The sequence below is a fragment of the Fukomys damarensis genome, unplaced genomic scaffold (assembly GCF_012274545.1).
Source record: "Fukomys damarensis isolate Sample0158 unplaced genomic scaffold, DMR_v1.0_HiC HiC_scaffold_30, whole genome shotgun sequence".
Lineage (NCBI taxonomy): Eukaryota > Metazoa > Chordata > Mammalia > Rodentia > Bathyergidae > Fukomys > Fukomys damarensis.
This window is the reverse complement of record NW_022900942.1, coordinates 63,772,320-63,776,979: the sequence shown is the minus strand read 5'-3', so window position 1 is coordinate 63,776,979 and position 4,660 is coordinate 63,772,320. Positions and strand designations below refer to the sequence as shown.

Sequence of the window (4,660 nt, the reverse complement as noted above, 5' to 3'; positions counted from 1 at the left end):
GGGGGGAGGGGGGAGGGGGGGAGAAACCATGTGGCTTGTAGAGCAAAAGTCACAAGGAGCATAAGAATGTGCTTCGTGTCAAAACTTCCAAGGACTGCTTCCCACTCTTATTTAGTGGAACTGCATCCGGAGGCTGCAAGCTTACTTTTTCTCATAAAATGCACGGAACTAAAAATAGCGTTTGGAATCCAGTCTCTTGGTAAGCTGAGGGTTCCAGCGCTTGACTTGCAATTAAGATAAGTTGCCTCCAAGTTAATTATAGGTCCCTGGATTGAACAGCCGGATTCTCAGTCTTCCAGTGCATTTATTAAGTGCCCGTGAAAGAGCATACAGCGGAAACCGTTGCAGGGTAGAGGGGTTTGTAGATATTTTATGAGGTAAGGCAGGTACCCAAAGGCCTTCACTGAGGACGCAGAGGTGACATGCGGTTCTCTGTTCGCACTGGAGGGACCAGTAGAGGAATGGACGAATGCAGACTTGAATTAAGCGCCTTGTTTCTCCTTCTGTCCCTAGGCCCCGGGTAGAGCCAGGCCTCCCTGCAGTTGCGATCTAAATCCACTAGATGGCAGGCACGACCTGGTGAAAGCGGCAGGAGCCTGGGGCCTTTAAGGCCTCCAGGTGCAGCCACAGCGAGTTCCTGCTCAAGGCTGAGGTTCTGGGGTCCCGGTGCGTGAGCAAAAGCGTCAGATCAGAGGACAGTGAATGGCCAGGGAGGGCATGACAGCGGGAAAGCTAAGGATGGGGAGAGTGTGGAGGGCTGTGGCCCGGACGGTGAAGGTCAGGTGAAAAAGGTCAAAGGCTGGGCGATCAGCCCGCGGAGGAAGCAGGAAGAGGAGCCGCTGCCGGGGCCAGCGGTCTGGGGCCTCAGTGCTCTGCCTGGGCCCCGTCCAGGCCCCTGGGGTGTGGGAGACACGGAGGCCAGGGCGCAGGAGCAGGCGGAGGAGCCGGATCTCCAGTCCGCCCAGGCTGCTGCAAATGCTCGGAGAGGCCGGAGCAGAGCTGTGCCTGACGGTCAGGAAACTGGTTATGTGTGCTGGTGCTCAGATAGACCAGCGGAAGCCATGCACAAAATCATCCTGAAGGCCAGTGACCTGAGGCCACGAGTCGCCTGGAGACCGGAAGTCAGGAGGCCGGCCAGGCAGTGCTGCTGGAACCGAAGGGAATATTAGACGGATTTTTGGCGCCCACGCGACCGTTAACGGAAATGGGTGAAGAGTATTTTACTCTGAATATTAATAAAACGGTCAAGATAGTTAATATTAAGATAGTAAAGTCTATCTTATTTATTTATTCGTTTTTTGGTACTGGGCATCGAACTTGGGGCCCTGAGTTTGCCAGGCAGGCGGCTCTGAGCTAAATCCGGGGCCCAAGTCTATCTAATTTAAATAACTAGATTTTCTGCACTTAGAGCAAGCGTTAAGGAAATGCTAACATCTTACAACTGCATAATTTACTATTTTTCACCATCCATTTTACCTAAGGCATGGAAATATTTATCTCACTGCAAATATTTAAAAAAATTTTTTTTCTTGAGACAGGGTTTCACTGCAGGCTGGCCTTGAACTCGGTGATTCTCCTGCCTCAGCCTTCTGAGTGCTGGGGTTACAGCTGTGGGCTGCCATGCCTGGAGAACATTTTTTGTTATAATCAAATCTTCAGGAGTGTATACATGGCCGTGGTTTCCTTCAAGGCTTTGATAGGATCATTCAAATCCCCCTCATATTGTAGATGTCTGTCTGTCCTTACGGCAGATACAAGTCCTACAGCAGTACCCTGCCTGTGCCAGCCCAGAGTGAGGCCACTCCTTGCAGCCCTGCCATGGGCCCTCTAAAGAATGTGCTAAGGGTAGTGGGCTGAGTCCAAGGTAAACACAGTGGAACATGTATTAAAATGGTGAGAAAAGATTGTGTTCAGTAACTGCCGGCAGAATGGGCCATGCTTCCTAGTCAGAAGCACACTGGTCATGTTCCTCTCTAGTAAACAGTAACCCATGGTCCCGGCCATTTCTAAAAGTCACCAGGACGTAGGTTTATAAACACATCTAGGATCTGTATGATGTTAAAGCATCTCTGAGATAATCTAGCACAGTACAGGTCCTCACAGGTAGCTCCGGCTTACCCCAGAGTGCCCGTGTGCTGGGTAGGAGAGTTGGATGTTCTGTCCCTCTTGACACGACACATAGCACTGTCTTTAGCTGTGCTGTCCTGGCTGCCTTCATGCCCTGGGTTGATTCAAATTACTTCTCTTTCATGGTCATTGAGTTTGGGAAAGAACCAGAAGTCACACGGTGCCAGATCTGGGGAATAAGGTGGAGGAGGACACAATGTAATGTTTTTGACAGAAATTGCTATAAACATTTTGTTGATTCAGGACATCAAAACAGCCAGGCAAAGACACTGATGAAAGAGGTCTTCCGGAACTGCTTCAGACAATGGAAGAGCGATGGGTAAGTGTGTCTGAAGTGAGGGGTGTTCTGAAAGGGAATAATGGCAATGCATTTTTTTACCATAATATTTTTTTGTTTAAACAAACTGCTGTATGTTTTTGATCAGCCCTTATATAGTTCTTAATGTGGGTTGCTTGGGGTATGGGCATAAGGAACAAGAACACCAGGTATTTTGACACAGTAACTAGGGAAGTTTGACATTTCACCATATTGTGGGTAAGGTTTGATATATCTGCTGCTACATAAGATGCAGTTTTAAAATATTTTCATTCTTCCAAAAGTGTTTTTGTCTTTAAAAAAAAAATTTTTTTTTTTTGGTGGTACCCGGGATAGAACTCAGAACCTTGGGCTTGCATCCCTGGCCCAGTGTTTCTTTCACTTCTTCTTCTTGCTCTCCTCCTCCTCTTCCTCTCCTCCTCCTTCTCCTTGTTCTTTTTTTTGTGGTGCCAGAGGCTGAACCCCGTGCCCTCATATTGAACTATATTTCCCAATCCTTTTCTTTTTTATTTTGGGACAGGGTCTTAGTAAATCACTGTCTTCCTCAGACTGGGTTTGGACTTGCCTTGGTCTCCCAGATTATTGGGACGACAGGTGTGCACCACCACACTGGCGACTGCTTCATCCTTAGAATCACCATAGCATCCCCGTGAGGCCTTCTCTTTCAGTTAAAGTTTCTGCCACCCCTGCCCTCTGCTGGCCTCCAGGGCCTCGCACCCGGAGACTTCCTGTGGAGCCTTGGGCAGCAGTGTTTCCTGATCTTTCTCTTCTCCAGCACTTCTTAATTCTTGCTTCACATTCCTTGCTGCAGGCTACACTTGCAGTCCTCCACGCGTTGACACAAGCGATCATTTTCTTGGCATCGGTACTGGTGAGTACAGATCTCCCATAGCGAACCTGTTTCCGCATCAGCAAAACTGAAAGGACTGGAAGAACGAAGCTAGCCGTTTTCAGGGCAGCTCCCGGGGGCTGTGTTTAGCCAGGATGGCCGTGGCTTCCAGCTCCCCTAGTGGCTGCTGCGTCGCCATTTCTCTGCTGCTTTAACTTTCCTGCTGTTGAACTTTCCCTTGGGGAGGGTACAGGAGGACAGATTTGTTCTGCCTAGTGTCACAAGGGAAGAGCTTGAAGAACGGCGGTGCTCAGTATTACAAATCAGGCATTGGTCATTTATTTTACAGTTTCAGTGAATTTCCACCAGGATATTTTTACGGTATCTGAAGGAAAAATGACGGTTCAACCTTGGGAAGAAAAGTCGGCTGATAATTTCACAGCAGGAGGCTGGAGGAGGAGCCTCTCTAAGACAGCAGAACAGTGGCTGTGGATCTGCTGGTTCTGATTCGGTGAGAATTCCCATGGGATGTGGCAATTACACTTGCACCATCAAGTTGCTTAAGCAAAGCCATTCACGGTTGACAGAGGCTGAGGGTTGTTTACAAGCAGTGTCATTTATATATGCCATCGACACGTACTGGTGTCTTTAGGGACTAGTTTCACTCAGGGAGAGCAGCGTCTCCACCAACAGCTTGTGGGAGACTCCTTTACGTGCTGTAGAAATAAGTGCTTTTCCTTGGGAGCGTTTGTTCTGTCTTATCGTTTATATTACATCTTTCCACAAACATTTGACTACTGACAAATGAATTTATTAATTTGGAGTCTCTCTTACTGAGCCACATTTTGTAAGGTTCGCCGAGTTCAGGGAAATGAGCCACGAGGAACATGTTCGTTAGAGGCAGGGGACCCAGGTGCTGTCCTTTGGGTAAATGCGATCCACTCCCCTAATTCATTCAGCCTTGGTTTACTCAGTTGCAAGGTGAAGATGTTGTCTACCCACTCAGCACCCTAGAATTTGGCAAGGATGAGAGACGTGTGTGACGATGCTGGGCTACACAGTAAAGGGTTACGTAACTGTAAAGACATCGGCATGGGATCTTGGGAAGGAAGTTGGGTGACACAGTGGTAGTTTTCTCTTATAGCTTTTGAGATTTTAAGCTTATTTTTAGAATGTTAAGAATTGGACCTGGCTGGGTGTGGTGGTGCATACCTGTAATCCCAGCACTCAGGAGGCTGAAGCTGGAGGGTCACTGTGAGTTTGAGGCCAGCCTGAAGTACACAGTGAGAACCTGTGTCCAAAAAAGAGGAGGATGGTGGTGGTGGTGGTGGTGGTGGAGGAGGAGCTAACTCACTATGCCGCCCAGGCTGGCCTTGAACTTGCAGCAA

The 4,660-nt window shown here is 48.5% G+C and overlaps 1 long non-coding RNA gene across 2 annotated transcripts in view; it reads left to right on the top strand.

Annotated features, from left to right (window-relative positions):
• Positions 1–709: 709 nt before the first annotated feature.
• Positions 710–4,660, top strand: part of LOC104872419 — a 6,421-nt gene continuing 2,470 nt past the window's right edge. Inside the window, exons 1-4 of one of the 2 annotated variants that reach the window (XR_783162.2) lie at positions 710–1,208; positions 2,371–2,446; positions 3,255–3,314; positions 3,622–3,783. This is a non-coding gene — a long non-coding RNA (uncharacterized LOC104872419). Of the gene's footprint in view, positions 1,209–2,370; positions 2,447–3,254; positions 3,315–3,621; positions 4,054–4,660 lie in introns of those variants that run through there. The other variant, XR_783161.2, reaches the window with a different exon arrangement.